The sequence below is a fragment of the Camelus bactrianus genome, chromosome X, assembly GCF_048773025.1.
Source record: "Camelus bactrianus isolate YW-2024 breed Bactrian camel chromosome X, ASM4877302v1, whole genome shotgun sequence".
Taxonomy (NCBI): Eukaryota; Metazoa; Chordata; class Mammalia; order Artiodactyla; family Camelidae; genus Camelus; species Camelus bactrianus.
The window spans coordinates 12,012,231-12,033,339 of record NC_133575.1 but is presented as its reverse complement, the minus strand read 5'-3'; the positions used below and the strand labels follow the sequence as shown (position 1 = coordinate 12,033,339).

Sequence of the window (21,109 nt, the reverse complement as noted above, 5' to 3'; positions counted from 1 at the left end):
AAGTTGTTTTTTTTTTTAAAAAGAGACACTTGAAGTCTCTTAGGAGCAGGAAACATTTCTTTTTCATTTTTCAGTTTTATTAGGTAAAATTTAAAACATATTAATAAGAGTATACTTACTAAAATTTTCTCTTTCCATTTTATCAAGAATATACCTGAATTATGACTAATTTTATCTCTGGTGGTAAGCAAGTGAATCATTTTGGCTGTGATGGGGCACTAATAGTTTTATCATCTTGGCTAAGTTTTGGTATTCTTGCTTCTTAATTGTATAATAAAATCATCATTGTACTGTGACTCACCATTTTAACTGAAAAAAATTAAACCAACATTCATAGGCCAATGTTATTTAAAAATGAAAGATAGCTTGCCATTAAAAGAAAAAATCTGACATTAAGCAACAGAGAGAGAAAAAGAAATTCTGAAATCTCTTTTAAAATTCAATTCATTATTCTCAGAAACAAAATGGATTTCCTTTCAACATGTTGGAATAAAAATTGGAGTTCTTTCTAAAATCGTGACAAGTTTTATCTCTGGGTATAAAATTTTAAATAGAAAGAGTGATAGCAAGTGATAGGTCTTTATCTGGTAACATGGAGATAAATGATTTTCCTAAGGGTATGAGGACATAGAAAATGAATCATTTTTGAACATGCTTAAGTTTGCAACTCAGTAACTCTGAAGACAGTGGTTCCCAGAATTTTTGCCATAGTGGGTATTTTTTTTTAAAGTAAAAATTTCATGGACTCTTTCCCACCGATAAAAATTATATTTTTAATGTTTGTTGCTTAAACAAACCACAATAAAAAAGTTAAGATGATGTCAAAAACTGCTTGAAAATCATGTGTATTTGATTAATAACAAAGTGCTTTAATACATTTGAAAAATAGTGGTTCAGAAGTGTTTAAGAGACTATTTAGCCTTTCTACATAAAATGTTTCAAATGCATATGGGTTCTTGGGCCCTTGGTAATAATTCCTAACCCTTGGGGTCTGTGATTGCAGACTGGGAACTAGAGGTGGGACTTATAAAAAGTTATCTCACTTTGATGAAAATTACTTCTACTATGCTTGACAGGACATTTTTGTCATCTCTTAAGTCTTCCTTTCCTTTGCACAATATATGAGATTGTTTATGATTACCTTTAACTCTTTTCCCCCAATGTTTCAGAAGCTTTAGTTGTTTACTTTCATTGTACTTTAAATGAGGTGTGTACACGTCCAGGTGAGTGACCCACTGAAAACACATCTTGGCTAGGCTGCAGACTCCCTGGCACAGTTAGAGTCCACAGGCAGGGATAACTTACCTCTGGTTTGTGAATTCATCATGCTGCACTGTAATCATTTCTTGATTCACTGAATTTAAGATGCCTGTAATTAGAGGAAATTATTTCATGTAACACTTAAATAAAGAAAAAAAAGTTGCAAATTAAACTTGGGCATGATGCTTTCAATATTATTTAGTTTTCATTTTATTTTTAAGTTTATTAAAAGAGCTGTTTTGCACACATTCAGGCATAGATTCTAATCATGTCACTATTGTCCATTCATAAAATGAAAAATACACATGAAATAAATTGGTTGAGGTATTCCTAAAACCCTTTCCCATTCAGGATTTAATTTTCTAAATCATTTGCTACTCAGAGGCATTCATGTTCACCTTTCCCCACAGTATCGTCCCATCAACAGCATTGTTGCCATACTACCCAGAGCAATTTACAGATTTAATGAGATCCCTGTCAAATTACCTGGGACATTTTTCACAGAACTAGAAGCAATAATCCTAAAATTTATATGGAACCACAAAAGACCCAGAATTACCAAAGCAAATAAACCCACAAACCTACAGTCAATTAATCTTCAACAAAGGAGGCAAGAATATATAATGGAGAAAAGACAGTCTCTTTGGCAAGCGGTGTCAGGAAAGCTGGACAGCCGCACGTAAATCGATGAAGTTAGAACACTCCCTCACACCATACACAAAAATCAACTCAAAATGGCTTATAGACTTAAACATAAGACATGATATCACAAAACTCTTAGAAGAGAATGTAGGTAAAACAGCATTGTTGCTGAAGCATTTCTTTAAAGTCTGCTCTCCTAGTATCTCTGGATTTTCACCCAAGCCACTGACATTCACTCTGCTATCTGAAGGTGCTGACAAAACACTTTCAGAAAACTAGGATTCATCTTCCTTCCTCATATTGCCCTTAAAAATGGTGTGTTGACTGAAATGTCAAGGGACTGCTGTGGCCACTCATACCCCAAGGAATAAACTAAGTTCCATAATCACAGGCAGTGTGGTAGACAGCTTCTAAAATGGCTTGCAATGACCTGCACCTCCTGGTATTCACACCCTAGTATAATCCCCTTCCCTTGAGTAGGGGCTGGACCTAGTGACTTGCTTCTAAAGATTAGAACTCACCAAAGTGATGGGATGACACTTCTGAGATTAGATTACAAAAGCTGACTTCTTTCTGGCTACCTGACTCTCTCTCTCCCTCTCTCCCTCTTGCTTGCTTGCTCTAGTAAAGCTACCTGTCATATCATGGGTTGCCCTGTCTGGAGACTGCTAGGCAAGGAACTAAGGGAGGTCTCTGGCCAATGGCTTATGAAGAACCAAGGCCTCAGCTGAATAGCCCATTAGAAACTGAATCCAGTCAACAATCACCGGAGTGAGCTTAAAAGCAGATCTACCCCCTGCTGAGCCTTAAGATAGTTATGGCCCCAGGAGATACCTTGGAGTCAGAGGGCTCAGCTGAGCCCTACCTGTTCTCCTGATCTATTTCATGTAATAAAATATTTCATGTAATAAATGTTGTTGTCTTCAGCCTCTAAGTTTTGGGGTAATTTGTTATGCAGCAATAGATAACTAAGATACATATGGGGGCAATACATTATGAATACACAATGGCAACCACATGAATGTTACCTGGCTGACAGCAGTTATAAATTGCCATTGACTGAAAGATGCATTTCAATTTTAGAGATGATAAATATGAATAAATAACCTACATTTTAGAATAAATGGAAAAGTAGAGTAGTTTACTTGCTGGTCTTCACCATCAGCATGAGAAGTCTTTGAGTCATCCAGAGAACCCTCATCTTGGACCTGGCTATTAAGCTCATAGCTCATCTTGAAATGTTCAGAGAAAGATGCCTAGTCAAGGTTCCCACAGGGCACTGTCCACCAGGGAAGGGTGAGCACTCTCTAGGTCATCAGGAACACACTGTGTTGGGTAGTGTCTGGCATATAGTATGCAATCAATAAGTATTTTTGGATGAATGTATGCTGCAAAAATTAAGTGCTTCAAGTGGCTTCTAATCAATCCTGGGGGTAGCAAGGGAGAAATAAAAAAATCTACACATTTCTTCTTGGCTTTTACATACACTCTGAAGACATAGGAATAAAAGTGTTTGCAGCCCTACTGGCAAGTTTGCCCCTGGCGTGGACAGGAAATGGATTCATGGTGAGTCCAGGCAGGTGATGCCCCAGCAGCCTCATGGGTAGGTGCCATCTCTGTACCCGAGTGGAGTGATAATGGAGCAAAATAATCTCCAAGTCCTTAACATGAGCCACAAGTAACTGATCCGCTGGATGAGAAAAAGTCAGGACAGAGGAACTTTAGGATCAGATACTTCCTATTTTCATCTCCTTGGTAATATTTAAGAACCTTTGGTCTTAGACAAAGTGTGCTTTGGAGGAAACCCTTGAAATGACTAAGATTAGATTTCTGTCACTCCCACAGAATGGGAACTAGAAAAGAAACCAGATTCCTAGAGACAATGAACAGCTATCCTAGGTAAAATTAAGATAATAGCTCTAATGAGGAAACTCTTGAATGGAGACTAGAAAGAATAGGCATGCATCTGAATATCCTCTCTTAATATCAGCTCTCTTTACTGGAGAGATCGATGCAGACAAAATTAGACATTAACATATTATTGCATACTGCATAAGGTTGATTAAATTGGGGCTTGAAATCTGCAGAAAATGCAGTTGAAAATAGAGGTGGGTGATGTTTAAGGATCTCTGGGGAGAGGTGGTGTTGCTTCCTACTGCTTACATTCAGGGAGATTTTATTCACTTTATGCTGGCGATCATCAGAAGTGAGTAATTTTATATCAAATAAGCATTCTTCTTAAGCAGGCATAGCGCCGATACTCAATGAATTAAAGAAAATAGTTTACATTTACCCAAGGTAACCCCAGAAGTCCCCAGTGGAGTTCAAAATGTTTTCTCTCACAGCTTGAAAATATGCAGGAGAAGCCTATGAGCTGTGAGCACCGTCTGTCCTGTGGGCCAGTCAGTCTGACCTGGAGGGTTAAGTGAGCAGACACGCTGGAGAAGAGTCGGGGAAAAGGCATCTCGAACACGCCTGTCACCTCTGCTCGTGCCATTCAGGTTGTCTGCCTCCCCTAAATCAGCTGTGTTGGCTCCCAAGCTTGTTTATGCCATTTTTACTTGTTTTCCTAATTCCTTGATTGAACCAAAATATTAGATAAACCAGTGGAGTTGGTGTAGAAAGAACATTGTTGTTGTGAAAACTTGAATCCCTTTGGAAAGACTCAATAAATGCAAATTGCTTTAAAAATTGCCGCCAGATTAGACAGCAGTGGAAAAAAAGTAAAAGATGGAGTGTGTGGAGCAAAACAATTTCAGAGGGTGCTTTACTGAAATGGCTTCCCTGGAGTCTAAGTTCTCACTTAAGGAAAAAAAAAATACCACTGGAAATAACAGACTACATGTTAAAGGAGTAGATTATTCAAGTATGGTTTTTTAAGTGAAAATTTCAATATGTTGGGTACAAATGTGAAATAGTTTTCATTTTGGAGTAACTGCCACCAGCTGTGCTCTGGCCACTCCTTTGGGAGTCTCATTTTTATGACAAAACTTCTTAGTCACTTTTAGTCATTAGAACGATGTCATTCCAGTTTTTAAAGGATTCTTGTTAAACTTTCAGTCTTTTACTCGTAAAGCTCTCCTCCTTATCCTCTGTGGCCCTCTGATTCCCCTGCCCCTCTCCCCAATTATCCCTCTGGTGAGGGGATGGGGAAAAGGGAGAGGAAAAACAGACATTGTCTCTTTACCCAGAAAGATGGGCTTCTTAGCTGGGGCGGTCGTCATTACTGCTATAACTAAGCCTTTAAAGGCTGAACATGGACATATGTGGATGGGTGAGGGTCTCAACAGATCTTGCTGAGTAGGACCACAAACCAAAACAGCTCCTTTGGGAACAGCCCAAATCCATCTTCCATGTTCATGGGGAAGCCCAAGAGGGTGGCCCTTATTATCGCTCCCTAATGCTCCATCCCCCACCTGGGTATCAGCCAGGCAGGGCAGTAAGCTGAGCAGACATCCAACTCAGGAGTGTGATGTCTGCCTTCTTTCCTGCAAATGTTCCCCAGTTATTCAGGATGTTGCCTCCCCTCACAGGGAGTAGAGGGGATGGCCTCTCTGCCTGAGCACCACTCTACCTCACAGGCTCACCTCTCTCTTCTCCCCAGTCTTTCATTTGCATGGAGTAGGGCAGAGGCAGGAGAGGAGAGAAGCTAGTTCTGCTGGCTCTTCTCCACAGTCCTGGAGGCAGGTGGCTGGCTAGAGTCCTGGCTACTTTTGTAAATTTAAGGTATGGCCCACATAATCCCTTTTTCACTTTCAGCTATGGGACTTGATTTTCCAGACTTAAAAAAAAGAAAAGCTGGAGAAAACCCCACTCAACACCTAACACCATCTCTTGACATAAGCAGGACAACTTGGAATTCCAATCAGACCTACCCTGCAGGAAGAAGGCATGACCTACAGCAAAGGACTGGCAAGTGAATGTCATGCTTATGACATGTACATCTTATGATTCCTAATATTGAGTTTTTCAGTTTACAGATCTGTTCCGATCACTTGAAATAAGAAGACTTCTATGTAATGCAAGCAACCAAATGTGGGATTTTTCACTCTCCCCACTTTCTCCTGAAATAGCCTCTCTTCTGTTTCATTATACTTTATCATCCTGCAGTGTCCTGGATGTAAAACAAATACAAGGCACTCCCCCTTTGCTTCTTCAGGTTCTGAGGTCACAATTCAGCTTGCTACTGTCATCTTTTTAAAACAACTATTCCTGAACAACTTCCTTAGAAGCCTTTATACAACTTGCATCAACATAATTATTTCATTTCTCACCACTTGTCCCCTAAAACAGTCGATACGAAAACTTTTTTAAACTGTTGAAGATTCTGGAATCGAGATTATAAAGTTTCTCAAGTCAATCTTGCCCATTCTTTCTAAGTGTTCTAACCTGTTGCCTTCACTATCTGTGTGGTGTCAAGTAAAACAGATCCTCTTCAATGCCAAAGATCCCTTTCAATACAAATCATCCAGTCAAGTTTTCTGATTTTTTTTAACAAACTTATTATTTAGCGAGTGCTAAACCTACTTGTAAAATGTGTTTCCAAGTATAGGTATGTGATATATTAATACGTGAGAAGCTTTGGTTTCAAGACCATGAGTATCACAGCAGCTCAACAAAAACTCTCTAAGAAAAAAACTGTCCTTAAATAAGGAATTTCTATTGACTTTTTTCATCAGCTTGTGCTATGATTTAGCCTCGTTTCACACAGACACTTGCCTAAACATTTAAAGACTCCCTTCATCCTTATTGATCTAATAACAATAAATTATACGCTAACTCAGTAACTATGACTAGAACAGCCATTATAACTGACCTATTGATTCCAGCCTCTCTTAAATCTTTATTAATCACTGTTAATCTTGTGTTATCTCACGTACTATAGTAGCCCCGCTTATCATGGCTTTGGATAACTGCAAAGCCACTTTGCATAAATGCTGACTTGTGCTTTTGAAATCTTAATTTCTATTTTCAAAATTATTCTCAAGCCAATAGTGTGTATTTTCTAATTTAAAAAGTGTTACTTCCAAAGATTTTGATGAAACCCTAAAGATCAACGTGCCCATCAATTCTCAATTACAGTGTCTCTGAAAATGTGATCTACAGGCACCACCATCAGAATCACCTGGAAGGCTTCCTTATAGTCCAGGCTCCTGAACAAAGATCTCAGAGGATGAGGATCTGTGTAAATGTTCTTTTAAGCTACCAAGTTTCTGGTAAGTTCTTATAGCAGCTGTCAGAAACTAATACAATCTCCGTCATGGGATCCAGACTTGGTCTAAAATCCTTGAAAGTGAGAATGTAGATCCTGCCAGGGCTCTACCCAAAGATGGTTTTGTTCAGGCACCTCCCTATGTCTTCCTGGGCGATGCGTCCTCACTCCCACTCTGTATCTGATGGGATACCCAACTATTTACTTTTGCTGCCCTCTTGACTGTTCTCTGCTAGAAATTTTCAGAAGCTATAAACACTTCACCCTAAAACTTGATCCTCAGCAACAACTGTGAGATGTGGCATAGTCTATTTGTTATCTTGGCATCTCACATGTCTGGTCTGTATCCATTTGACATTGTAAATTGGCTCTGTGATATTGGTCAATACAAGATTGCCTTGGCTATCCTTTACAATATGATTAACTAGCACTTCTGCCTCCCTTAAACTCATGGGTTGCCGATACTTTGTTTTCATCTGGGTGATAATCCCCTAAGATTCTGCATTGGATATCAAGGAAGGGAAGCACTTGGAAACCTCTGCACATCTAAACTGCTCATCTAAGAATGACAATTTTATTTTTCACTTTCCCTAAACAACCTTTTCTTTTATTACATTCTCCTTTAATTGCATTTCTGTTATTAACTTTGCCCCAAGTGCATCTTACTATTGATTTTCATTTTTCACACAACTTGGACAGATCCTGGGCTGTACTGCTAATTTGCACTTCCATGTAGTTCTAGAGGTTGTCATTTTCAACTTCGTGTGATTTTTCTTATAGCTGCAGAACTTTATGTTCCAGGTCTGTAAGACACTTAGTGAGTTCTGTAAAGCTGGTAGCAGAGAACAAGGCTGCCTGCGAGTCTCTATCAATTAACACTTTCACATTCTGGCCTTCTGCAAAAGGCTCCCATTATTTAAATAAAAAATTTTGGAGAGATTTTTGTGGCTTCAGTGATACTGAAAACACAAGGACTTTTAAATAGCACCATTTCCTTCATTTAATTCTTGTTTCTTGTCACAGATAAGTAGATATTGATAGTTTTGATACTTAAATCACTCAAAGAATCCATCATTAAATTGATGGCGCTGTTTTAGTCAATTTAATGCATGCTGCATGGTTTCTGCTTCTGTTTGCATTTCTAACTTCGTGGAAGGACTATTCGGATATGATGCACTCTTGAAAAATGGACTCAGAAACCTGTTTCTTTGAGAAGCCACTCCTATTTCCTTTATTACTCTTAGCTGATTGTTTTGCCTTCTGATTCACTGGAAAATGGAAGGAGCTGAGTGTTCCAGTAAGATAAAGGATGGAAAGTGTCCAATGGCTTTGGTAATCATGAGATCCCCAGTCACTTTATATAATACAATTTGGTAGAGACAGAAGCCAGATTGCTGTGGGTTAAGACATGAATGGAAAGTGAGCAAGTGGAATTAGAATTAGCCAGTGGGAAAGAAGCAGAGGTGAGAGAGACTGGATGGTAAATAGAAGGGACAAAGGTTCAAAGAGGGATTTCGAGAAGAGAGAGCCTCTACGGTGTTCCTTGGCCAAGGAGAAAGAGCTGGCAGCAAGGCCAAGCCTTTCAAGAGAGGCTGTGACTGTGTGAGCACGACCCTGGGGTAAAGGTTTTTTTTTTGTCTGTTTGGTTTTTTTCCCCTTAAAATGTAAGTTAAGCCCAGTTACATGTTTTATAGGACAGATATATTTGTACTTGGTTTTCCCATTTTGGTGTTACACTGACAGACAACTTTTATTCATTTTCTTTGCTTTCTATCATAGTTCTTCTGATATTTGGGCAAGGTTGATATTTTTGTTTTATTGGTTATATTTGCTATTATAACTATTAATAATATGTCTTTAAAAAAGAGCTGCAATACAACGGTTTTATATCTCTTTCACCTCACATCCCTCCTCTCAATATTAATTTTTTTACTCTTCCTCTGCTACTCTATAAAGCATGTTTCTGAGATAGTATAATGTGGGGAAGACAGTAAAATGTGGTTACAAGCCATTAAACAATTAATAGATTAAAATGCATACTGATGACTTTTTGCGTGCCAAGCAGATGCTGCTGGAGCGACCCCTGTAAATGTGCAGGCTCAGGTCTTTGCCCTCAGGAAACTCACAAGGCAGATCACCAGGTGAATAATTGAGAATTGGATAAAAATACCTGTTGACTATATTCCTCAGCAAGAATTCCACATTTCTTATCATTTTAGTGTGTTTACCTGAAGATTTCAAGACATTCTGAGGAAATAATCTGCCTAGTTACTTAAATGCCTTATATAAGGCACTTTATTAGGACATTTTCACAACAAGCCACTGTTACACTGTGAATGAAAAATATTGCCAGCCATATCAGTAAACAAAGGATGCTGCAGCCATCAAGTCATTAGCCGTGACTGCCACCCACAAGAGTGAGCAAAGGGAACTCAGGATGGAGACAAGCAGGCAGCCACCCCCAGTGGTGCCCCTGAGGGAACCCAGGATGTCAAAGAACAGGATACTGGCCCTAGATAGCTAGGTGCATATAAAAGGAATGATTTCAATGAGCCCAGACATTTGCTCCTTCCCATACATAGGAAAGCGCTACATTCCTTAACTTGAGATATCTGGTTTTCTTTAATTAACAGTAATCTTTTGATGTTCCACTACCTGGTTTTGTTGCAAAAACTCCTATATATCCTGGCTCCTCTCCTGCCTCTTTGGAACAGTCTCTTAGAGCCATCTGAGAGGCTGCCTCCCAGGCTAGAGGCCTCAGAAAGTCTGCTGAATAAAACAAAACTCTCAACTTTTAGGTTGTGCATGTTTTTTTCTGTTGACACCATAAATAGCCAGTGAACTGCTATCGAAATTTATTTGAGACAAAATCATATTCATTCTTGTTTTTCTCTGACCCAATTTTTTTTTTTTTTTGGATTGTATTGGGCCAACTAGCTAGAAAAAAAGCTGATAGTCAAACATTTCTACATGGCAATAGTTTATTCTTTTAAGGGAAAGCCAGTTTTGTTTTAGATGCTTTTGCTGTATTTTATAACATATTTAATGGATATTTATCTTAGGGAAAGTCATGTTTGTGAATGTTTTACAGATATGAAATTCACTATAGTGACAACCTTGACAGATGAGTTTGGAGTGATACTCTTTAAACTGGTAGCATGTAGTAGAACTAATTTGCTTGGGAGGGAGTTAAAATGCTCAAGATCTTCACAGTCTCCACTCTAGGACTGACTAATTGTAATCTTGGGTGACCACTCCTCTGTATCTGTGAAATGGGGACAATGCGCCAGTGACCATCATGGGGATTGAGTGAAATCAGCATGTGAAAGTCTTTGTAGCCTGAAAAACCTAACACATGAGATGGGATGAGGGGTGTATTAGTTAGTGACTGCTGTATAACAAATTACCCTCTCCCCACTCAAAACACAGCAGCTTGAAACAACAAATATTTATCTCACAGTCTTTGAGGGTCAGGAATTTGAGGGCAGCTTAGCTGGGTGGTGCTGGCACAAGGCTGCAGACAAGGAGTCAGCTAAGGACACGTCATCTCAAGGCTCAAGGGGGATGGAGGGGTAATCTGCTTTCATGCTCGCTCACATGACTGTTGGCAGGATTCAGGTCATCACTGTTAGACAGAGGCATCAGTTCCTTGCCATGTGGGCCTCTCGGTAGGGCCGATCAAAACATAGTAACTGGCTTCCCTTGGAGCAAGTGAGTGAGAGAGCAAGAGAAGGTCCCTAAGATGAAAGCCCAGTGTCCTTGTAACCTAACTAATAACATCTTAAAATTACAATAAAATCACTGCTAACCTTGCAGAGCCCTCAAGATCTGTCTTAAAGTGTCAGTTTGTTCCAGACTACAAAGGAGTTAATGAAGGGCAAAATTTAGAAAGTAAATTTTATTTGCCCTGGTTTATAATACCCAAGTCTGAAAATAAAAGTTATAAAATGTGTTAAAATCTTGACAAATGTACTCAATTTTGATGGCCTTATTTCCTTGCCTTATTGCTTATTGCCTTTGCCTACAACATGAAGGGTTGTTTTTTTTTACTTTCTAAATAGCAGAGATTCTGAGTCTAACCAGAATAATTTCCTGCACTTTATGTTGACTTTATTATATGCTTGACTATTTAAGGAAAAAAAAGAACAAAGGTTCCTCAGTCCTTACTTATGAAAGAACTAAAATTCTTTATAATCATGTTACCTTCTTTTTTAGTTTAAAATGTTTATTGACACTTTGATTAAATATAGAACCAGATGTTGTTTCTCAGGCACCATAATCCTACCTTAATCAAGTGTCCAAGTCTCCTGTGACAACTTCTTTGATTTTTGCCTTCTCCAAATCAGATCCTTAATAAAGAAAAAGATAAATAAATTTTTCAGAATGTATTTTACACCTAAAAATATCTTTGTGGATTTCTTAGAGGGCTTCTAGAAAATCACAAAGGTTTGTTCTTTCACCTTTCAAATAAAAGGAAGCTAGAAACATTTGGTTTCTTTATTCGTTCCTATTAGTGAGTTATATGGGAAGAGTAGTCAAATAAGTGATACTCAGCCTTCCCTAGGTTGAATGCACTTAAGTAAATGTCATGAATTTAAGTATTTTAGAAATTGTATGCTTTATGGGAAGTTTCTAGAGATTCATGAATGCCTTCACTGTCCATGGTATGTTTCTGTTTCTCAGAGTCCTGACGGTGCTTTGCCGGGTATTAGGCAGCAACAGTATAGTGCTATCAGTCATAATTTCAGTTATTAAAAATGTTAACTAGACCACAGTCTTGCTTCTTTAGTTTGAATCTAGCACCTTCTAGGCCAGTAGATTTCAGTCAGGGGTGCACATCAGATTTACCCATGGAGTTTTATAAAAATACAGATACCAAGAAACTACTTCAAGGGGAAAGGGTAAGGAGGGATAAATTAGAGGCTGGGGATTAACAGATACACACTACTATATATAAAATAGATAAACAACAAGGGCCTACTGTATAGCACAGGGAACTATATCCAATACCTTGTAATAACATATAATGGAAAAGAATCTGAAAAGAAAAAAAAAATGTATGTACATGTATAACTGAATCACTTTGGTATATACCTGAAACTAACATTATAAATCAACTATACTTTAATAAAAAATTAAAAAAAAAAAGAAACTACTTCAGACTCACTGAATCTCTTTAACTTGATATTCTTGGTATATGCTTAGAATATTCTTGGTATATTATATATAATGTGTTTCACGATAACTATATATCTCAAGATTTTTTCCTGTCAAATAATTATGTTCATTCATTTTTTGTGTGTGTTCATCCATTTGTATACATCAAAGGTAACATTCATTCACTTTATTGAAAATAGGCATAAGCATTATGCTTAAAGACATTTGTATACATTTTTAGAATGACTTTATTATCTTTCCTTTTCAAGGCCTGGAAACAAGCTAATGTCCTTGTCAGTTGCATTATGCTTATTGTGAACTCTCATCAGACCTTTCACATATGAAAATTTTCAGAAAACATTCATCTTCAGTGAAAGTCTCTTTGCTCCGCAGATAGTTTTTATTTTACTCTAATTTCTTGCCTGAAAACTTGCTGTAAACTACAGGTCATCTCTGAGTCTTCAACAAAAAAGAACCGTCTCAGAGCCTTGTGAAAAAGGACTATAACAGGTCATTCAAATTACTGACATTTTGACAAAAAAAAAAAAAAAAAAAAAGATTCACATTTTGCGAAAAAAAAAAAGATTCTGCAGTACAGGCTTTAGACAGCATCGCTTAGACAACTTTAAGATCATATCACTGCACTGAGTCAGGATTACCAGAACTCTTTCTTAGTCAAGACTAAGTCAGATGGTTTCACGACTCTATTGACCCAAGATCCATCAGACCAAGCGCTAATTACATAGGGCTGAATGAACTGATGAAAAAAATTTTATTGTGGTTACTTGTTTGAAATGAAGTTGATATTTTAAAGAATGTTTTTCCCCTAGATTATATCGGAAAGACCTTTCTCTATCTACTTAAGCTGTTTGTAACCTATAACATTTCTGACAGCTTTACTGGGATATAATTCACACACCTTAGAATTCATTCATCTAAAGTGTACAATTCAGTGGTTTTTAGTATATTCACACAGTGAGCTTTGTCATCACCAGTCAATTTTAGAACATGTATCATCCTAAAAAGAAATCCTGTATCCATTAGCAGCCACTCTAGCCTCTGGAAATCACTAATCTACTTTCTATCCCTATGGATTTGACTATTCTGCACACTTCATATAAATGGAATTGTACATGTGATCTGCCGTGTCTGGCTTCTTTCACTTAGCATAATGCTTTCAAGGTTGAGGCATGCTGTGGCACATATCAGCACCTCATTCTTTTTTATTGCTGAATAATATTTTATTGCATACATTTGCCACATTTTATTCTTTCATCAGCTGATGGACATTTTTGTTACCCATAACATTTAAAATAATACTTAATTCTCACCGATACCTTTCCTTCCTCTGCCACTGCCCCTGAACCCCAAATCTTTATGTTACCTTATTTTTTATGGCAATATAGTTTTTTGCCTAGTTTCACTAAGAATCTATCTTCCTTATTGCTAGAATCAATCCAGACACTTTTATGGAACTCAAATTTTATTTCTGGAACCAATGCCCACAAAGCCCTCCCAGGGAAACTCATGATGCTTAGAGGGTCCAGCCTTACATGTGACCAAGAACATGACTTCTTTGCAGGCCAGGAACCTTGGTACATTTAGGGGAACTTAAGGAGAATTTGTAGATTGTGCAAGTGAAATTTGATACAGAGTACTTTTGTTTTGTTTTGTTTTGTTTTTGTTTTTGTTTTTTTTTGGTGGGAGGAAGGTAATTAGGTTTCTTTATGTATTTTTTAATTAATTTTTAATTTTACTTTTTAGTGGAGGCACTGGGGATTGAACCCAGGACTTTGTGCATGCTAAGCACATACTCTACCACTGAGCTATCCTCTCCCCTCAGAGTGTTTCTTAGGCTTGGTTTCCTAGCTTCAGGGCAGCAAATAATAGAGGCTTTTAAAAGTCCAATCTGAGTTTCCTTATGAAAATTTCCAACAAAGTTAACTTAGGAAGGCCTATATGGTAGCTTAACACTTGCTATATCTGTGTAAATAGTCAAACCAAACCTTATGTGAGACCAACCTTACTTTGTGATCATGAATAACTGTTCTTAGAGATTACTTTGATTTCTAGGAGACAGGGGGAGAGAGAGTATAAGGAAAAGTATAAGACTTTGGAGTGGGCAAAAGAAATTATTGAGTATCCTTTCAGTGGAATGCTGGGGTCTCAGGATTATCTCATCCTACCAGCCTTTGCCTTTGACAAGGCTATTCTACAACTCTGAAGAGACAGAAATGAATTAGTAGAAAACTGATGACCATGTAAATAATTCTTGTCCATACAAGTACAAACTAGCTGTGTCCAGTGGAATGGAATTCATTGTTGTGCAATGATTAGACCAGTTTTTGCAAATTCATTTCAACATTCCTTTACTGTATATAAATATGTGGTTCTTTGCCTTCTTGGTACCATCTTTTCCAGTTTTCTGTTAATGAGTTCAATAGAAAATAGGTGACAGTTGTTCATTTTACATTGGTATGAGAGTTATGATTTTGCTTTTTTTTGAACATTATCCTTTAACATCCTTAATAAATCAAAATGATCCCCCTGCCCCATCTCTGTAAGTGAGTAGCCTGAACTGCAGGGGCTGGCTGTGCTAAAAGGTAAAGAGCAGCCATGGAGCAAGGGAGGGGCTGGAGTGGCTCTCAGTGCTGGTGGCTTTCGGTTCTCTTTTGATTATTTCTAAGAATGGGATAGAGGCAAGGAATACATGGAAGGGATGAAAGAAACCTTCAGTGAAACAGTTTATGGTAGGAGAAGGGAACTAGAAAGAAGACACAATAGAAAGAATGCCAGGAGACCTGGGTTCAAGACCCAGCTCTGCTACCCATTAGCTGTGTGACCTAGGGTAACTTTCTTAACCTCGCTGGGCTCCTCAAAAAATAACAGTTATTATGAGGATTAAAATTAAACTGTCACATGAGGTAATCAGCACAGTGGCCTGCACGGAGTATGGACTAAATAAATGTCAACTGCTGCTGCTTGTCATGATTATTATTATCATCATTATTCTTCTCTGGACCTCAGTTTCCTTAACTGTCAGAAGAAGGAGCCCAGCTTAGAACAGTGTTACTCTAACTTTAATATACTTGAGCTTGGGAAGCTTGCTTAAAAGGCATTCCTAAACCCCTTGCCCAAGTGTTCTCCTTTAGGAGGTCTGAATGGAGTACAGAAAGCAGCCTTTGTAACAGGCACCCAGGTGAGGAGGACTCCACTAGAGGATTTGAAATCTGTCATCTATATGTACCCCAATGTTCACAGCAGCACTGTTTACAACAGCCAAGACATGGAAGCAACTTAAGTGTCCATCAACAGATGACTGGATAAAGAAGATGTATATATGTATATACATATATGCATATACATATATATGTATAATGGAATATTACTCCAGCCACGAAAAAGAATGAAATAACGCCATTGGCAGCAACAGAGATAGACCTGGAGATTATCATACTAACTGAAGTAAGTCAGACAGAGAAAGACAAATATCATATGATATCATTTATATGTGGCATCTAAAAAATGATACAAATGAACTTATTTACAAAACAGAAACAGACTCTCAGACATAGAAAACAAACTTATGATTACCAAAGGGGAAAGGGGTGCGGGAGGGATAAATTAGGAGTTTGGGATTAGCAGATACACACTACTATATATAAAATAGATAAATAACAAGTCCCTACTTTATAGCCAAGGGAGCTATATTCAATCTTGTAATAACCTATAATAAAAAAGAATATAAAAAGGAATATATATATGTATAACTGAATCACTATGCTGTACACCAGAAACACAACATTGTAAATCAACTATACATCAATTAAAAAAATAAATAAAATAAGTGTCTTCAAGTATGAGTGTCTCTGTTTTCCTTCCACCTTAAATTCTCTTAGCAGGAATAGCCAATAAAATACCCTACTTCCCCAAGTGATGATAGAATTTTCATTATTGAGATCCTGAGAGAAAGGGTAAAAAATCTTTGTAAACATCTTTGTAAAGCTGTACCAAAGGGCAATAATTGAACATGGCATTGGATAAAATGCACATAATTTTTAAACAATGGCCTTGAATTGACTAATATTTATTGATTGTATCATTTGCAATAGGAAAGAAATCTGGAAGTAGAGGCCCCCTTCCCAGAGTATCAGCACCACCTGGGAGCTGGTTAGAGATGCAGAATCTGAGGCCCACTCAGATCTGCTGAATCAGAATCGGCATTTTAACGAGATGTTTAGGTGGTTCATATGCACCTCAAAGGTTGAGAAGTCCTGATATAGAACACAGGCCAACATACATACATCAGACAGACAACAATTAAGGATGAATCATCTGATGCTTATTAATTAGTGGGTCCCAGTTGACAGGTGCTGGGACACATCAAAGTCACCTGCAGAACCACAAAATACAGACCTAGCTCCAGAGATTGTGAATTTCAAGTGGGGCCCAGCAAAAAAATGTATTTTGAAGGAGCCTCTCAGGTATTCATGGTTCACAGCCAGGCTGGGGACACACTGCAGAGTATGAGAAATGGGAGTTCAAAAAAAGATTTAAAAAAAGGATGGAATGGAGCAGAGAAGTAGGTCTTGAACTAATCCTTAAAATATGGGTTCAATTTTTTCAGAATGAGGAGCATGTATTTATGTGTGTGTTGACGGGGGAACAAGACTATAAGACAATGTTATTGTAAATTTCTTCTAGAGAGAGAAACAAAAACACATAGTGAAGGAAATACTGTTCTTTGGGGAGTTTTAGCAGGACTTTAAAACAGTAACACTTCTCCATTAGAAACAAAGGTGATAGGGTGCTGTACATAATGTCTGGGGAGCCAATGTCACATTTGATTAATGTTTAGAAGCAGTTTGAATATATAGAATATTTTTCTTCTCAATTCCCACTTGGGGCTAATATGTATATTCTTTTCCTCACATAAGATAGTTTTAAAGTCTTGCTCTACATTGAGTAGAAATCATCTAAGCTTGGATTCATTTCAAGAAAATGGAAAATATTTCTGCTGGCACAATAGCTTGATTTCACCGGGTTCATTAAAAACCCAATGAGATAATGGATATAATTACAGTGTGAAACTTGGGAAATGCTATATAAATGTCAGGTCATGGTTTCGACCCCTTCTGCCTCTCGCATCCTTCCTCCTGGCCTCGCACTCTACACACAACCTCGCTCTTCCCCGTGGCCCTTCTTGACTTCTGATCAGATCAGATGTCCTCCCGCCAAAGCTTTCTTGATTTTTTTTTTTTGGTCAACCTTATACCTTAACTATATGTCCAATGTCATGCTTTATGATCTTGGGTTTTAAGTTATTTGTTTATATGTAAGCTTCCTCTGTTAGACTTTGAGCTCTTTGAGGCAAGTGATTTTTTAAATTCCTATTTGACTAGTGCTGGAGTTTCATTTCTCATGCATTGGCATAAACTCCTAACAAAGCTCATCTCTTGCAGATAACAACTATAAATTCTGGAAATTACAAATTACAAAAAAAAAAAAAACAACTACATAAAGGATCTGGAGAATAAACCAAGATAAGGCAGATTTTGCAGGAGTGTTCAGATTTGGAAGAAATGACTGTCACATTGCAAGTTCTGGATTTTTGCAGCTGGCAGAGTGGTGGGCTGTGATCACAGTGTGGTACTATCTTAACCTGCTTTCTTTCTGACCTGGGCAACCAAAGGACAGAACTCAGGGAGGCCATGGCTGCTGGAAAGTCCAGGGAGGCCCAGAAAAAGGAGACTTGGAGCAAGGAAACCTCAAGTTCTACATTTAAACCTAGTTCACAATCTGACTCTACACATCACACGCATGGTAAAGACTCAAGCTTGCAGCTGAGGCTAAAGAAACTGAACCGAGACACGAGGTGCTATGATGTTACAGATTATACTCCCCTGATGCTCTCTATTCTCCTTTTATAGCTCTTGTTTTCCCAGGAATTTCTTAATATCTTTCTTCCACAATATGCTCCATGAAGCAGGTTCCAAATGGCAGGTTGGATTATTGTTTCCAATCCCTTGGTAACTCTCTGTAATAGAATTACACACCCATGCCTGTGGCCACATGCCTTTGCAGTAGCTCCCACTGGGGTAAGTGGAGATGATATCCCTGCCTCGTTAACTTGAGTTTGGCCATATGATTTGATTTGATCAATGAAATATGGACAGAAATAACAGTGTACCAGTTCTGAACTGAAGCATTAAAAAGCACAGCATATCAGTCTGGATCCAATCAGGAAACAATGATTTGAATACAGAAAGTTTAGTATAATGAATTATTAAACCATTAGAGATAGAGACATAAAGGGAACTCTAAATGATACCCCAGGGATGAGAGAGAGTACTTAAGGAAGGACAAATTTGGAAGAAGGCTGATCCCAAGGATGGGTTTAGATCTCATTGGAGAGGGTATGGCTGTGGCCCATTGGATGGTGGAGAAGTCGGCTGGGTTGCCCTGGCCAGAGCTGGTCCACAATCACCAGGTATCAGGAAACAAATCTCTGGGGTACAAGCGAACTGAGGCTGATGAGCAGGAGCACAGAGCGAGTCACGGTATCTAGAACCCACCCACTGGCAAGGTGGTGCACAGCCTGTGACATGTGGTATGTGCTGAGAAGGCTACAGGAAACACCCTCAGGGGTACAAGTGAGCCAAGGATTGCAAGTGGGTGTGCAGAGAGAGCTGGGGCACCGCTGCCAGCATGAGGCCTAGAGTGTACCAGTGTCCACACTAGGAGACTCATGCCATGTAGGCCTCCAGGCCTGGGCCAGGCCATGCGATCACTGAGCGATGGGGCACTCTGCGTGCATAGCTGGGACAAAGCACTGACAGCTGTTCCTACACACGTGCACCATGCAACAGAAGGAAGAAAAAGTAAAACAGCATATTGGATCCGGGAAAAGAAGCCCCCTTCTGCCTGAAATGTTCCTCCGCTGACAAAGCTTACTGTAAAGGACATGTTCACCATAAAGGATAAATGATGAAAGAGTCCAGTCTACTACTGCAGAGCAGGCACTGGAGGGTGAGTTGGAGTTGAGAGCAATCAATTGGTAACTGGCTCTTCTGAGCTGCCACCTCCATGAGAAGAGCACGGCCCAGAGAGTCATTCCTGCTTCAGACTGAGTCCTACAATGTGGAGCAGACAGGAGCCATGTGGAGTTTGGTCTACTCGAGCTGTGATCGTTGAAATGACAGCCAACTTCGAAACCCACAAGTATAAAATAAATGTTCATTGTGGCAAAATTTTGAGGTTTTTGAACCTATTTGTATATATAGATATAAAAACTAATTAATAATTCTGTTTTCCTCCATGTCCTCTGTGCCTGTGCCTAGGAGCTTAATATATACATTTAAATGGATTGTTATTCAAACTTTGGGGCCATTTTCTGATTGCACTGAAGGTTCAGCCCAGGTGTTGTCTAACAGGCTACAGACTGAGTCACCATTTCAGGTACAGAACAGAACAGGAACAACAGGAACAACATCATGAAAAATCTTACTGGATTTCAAATCTAATTTTAAAAGAAAAAAACCTTAAACCCAGGAATTGCTTTTTTTAGCTGTTAGAATCCACGTAGCTCCTTCAGTGTGAAGCCTTTATACGATGTACCTAGGCCACTGGGTCTGGTTTCATCATCTAAATTGGTACTTTTCTGATGTGGCTTTGAGGGAAGAAGGTGAAAACTAATCAGAAGAAGATTGCCTTGTGTGTGAGCTGGCTATTATTCAAAGGGTGAATTTATGGGTGGAAAGAGAAAAGAGATAATCAAAACATAGCCTCTACTTGTAGGGCTGCAACTATCATAAGTTAATTTTATGTTCCAATCCTTTTCTCCTGTTTGGGGTCAGTGCACATATCACACCCTCATATATAACTGACTAATGGTGAAGAACTCTGTCCTTTCTTGCATTAATTATTATGTTCATGTTACTTTCATTACAGCACAAAGAGCCATCAGCAGGCATTCACACATTTTTTTGGTCAATTGAAATTATTTTATAGATGTTCTTTTATATTTATTATTTTAGAGATACTCTCTAAGTATCTTTACTCTAAAGATATGCATCTCTTTCAAGGGTACCTGGTGGAAATTTCAGCATGGTATCTCAAACATGATGGTTGGCTTCACCACAACTGCTGGCCATCGCTATCAGAGGACTAAAGAGTTCAGCCTGGCTTCTCATGATGTCCAGTCGAAGAGCTGCCCCCTAGCTTGTGACTGGAGCTATGTGTAAAGAGCTTATTATCACTCTTATGTCAACATGCCCTGAAACCTCTATCTGCTATCACTTTAGACTTTGTGCTGCTGCTGCTGCTAATTCTTCTTCCAAGTGATCACCACTCTGCCATACAGGGGTTTTAAGTTAGTCTTTTATAGCGGGTTTTTTTTTTTTTTTTAAGCACACTGTTAACCCTCCCTTTGACTAGTGGTATAGCCATTTATTTTTCTTCCAAGGATGTTCATTAAAAATGCTTTCACAATAAAATGATGCATTATGTTTCTATTATTTTAGGTCCATAATCTCTCTATCTTTTAGACTTTTAAAGTTTCCCCTTTTTCTACTCTAATATTCATCTTAAGAATCTAAAGCTCCAAGCTTCTCTTTTCTGAGCTGGAATAACTTTTGAGATGCATTTCTGAACAAAGTTTACCAAAGAACAGAAATGATAAGGTCGCTTATAAATGAAAACTACAGACAGAATGTAGACCTAGAGAGAATTCTGGACAAATTTTCTCCAGCTTTCTCCTTTTGCAGTTGACGTTTAGAGAGGTGAAGTGATTAGGTTACATCACTAAATGGTGGCTGATTTGGGACCAGGACTCTGTAA

General features: G+C 38.4%; 1 protein-coding gene across 1 annotated transcript in view; it reads right to left on the bottom strand.

Moving 5' to 3' along the window:
* The window catches only part of GRPR (gastrin releasing peptide receptor), a 171,036-nt gene that overhangs the window by 74,949 nt on the left and 74,978 nt on the right, over window positions 1–21,109 (bottom strand). The window contains exons 8-9 of the mRNA XM_045505059.2: window positions 11,400–11,463; window positions 1,306–1,369 (exon numbers count right to left, since the gene is read on the bottom strand). The gene's annotated coding sequence lies outside the window, so the exon portion shown is untranslated. The remainder of the gene's footprint in view (window positions 1–1,305; window positions 1,370–11,399; window positions 11,464–21,109) is intronic.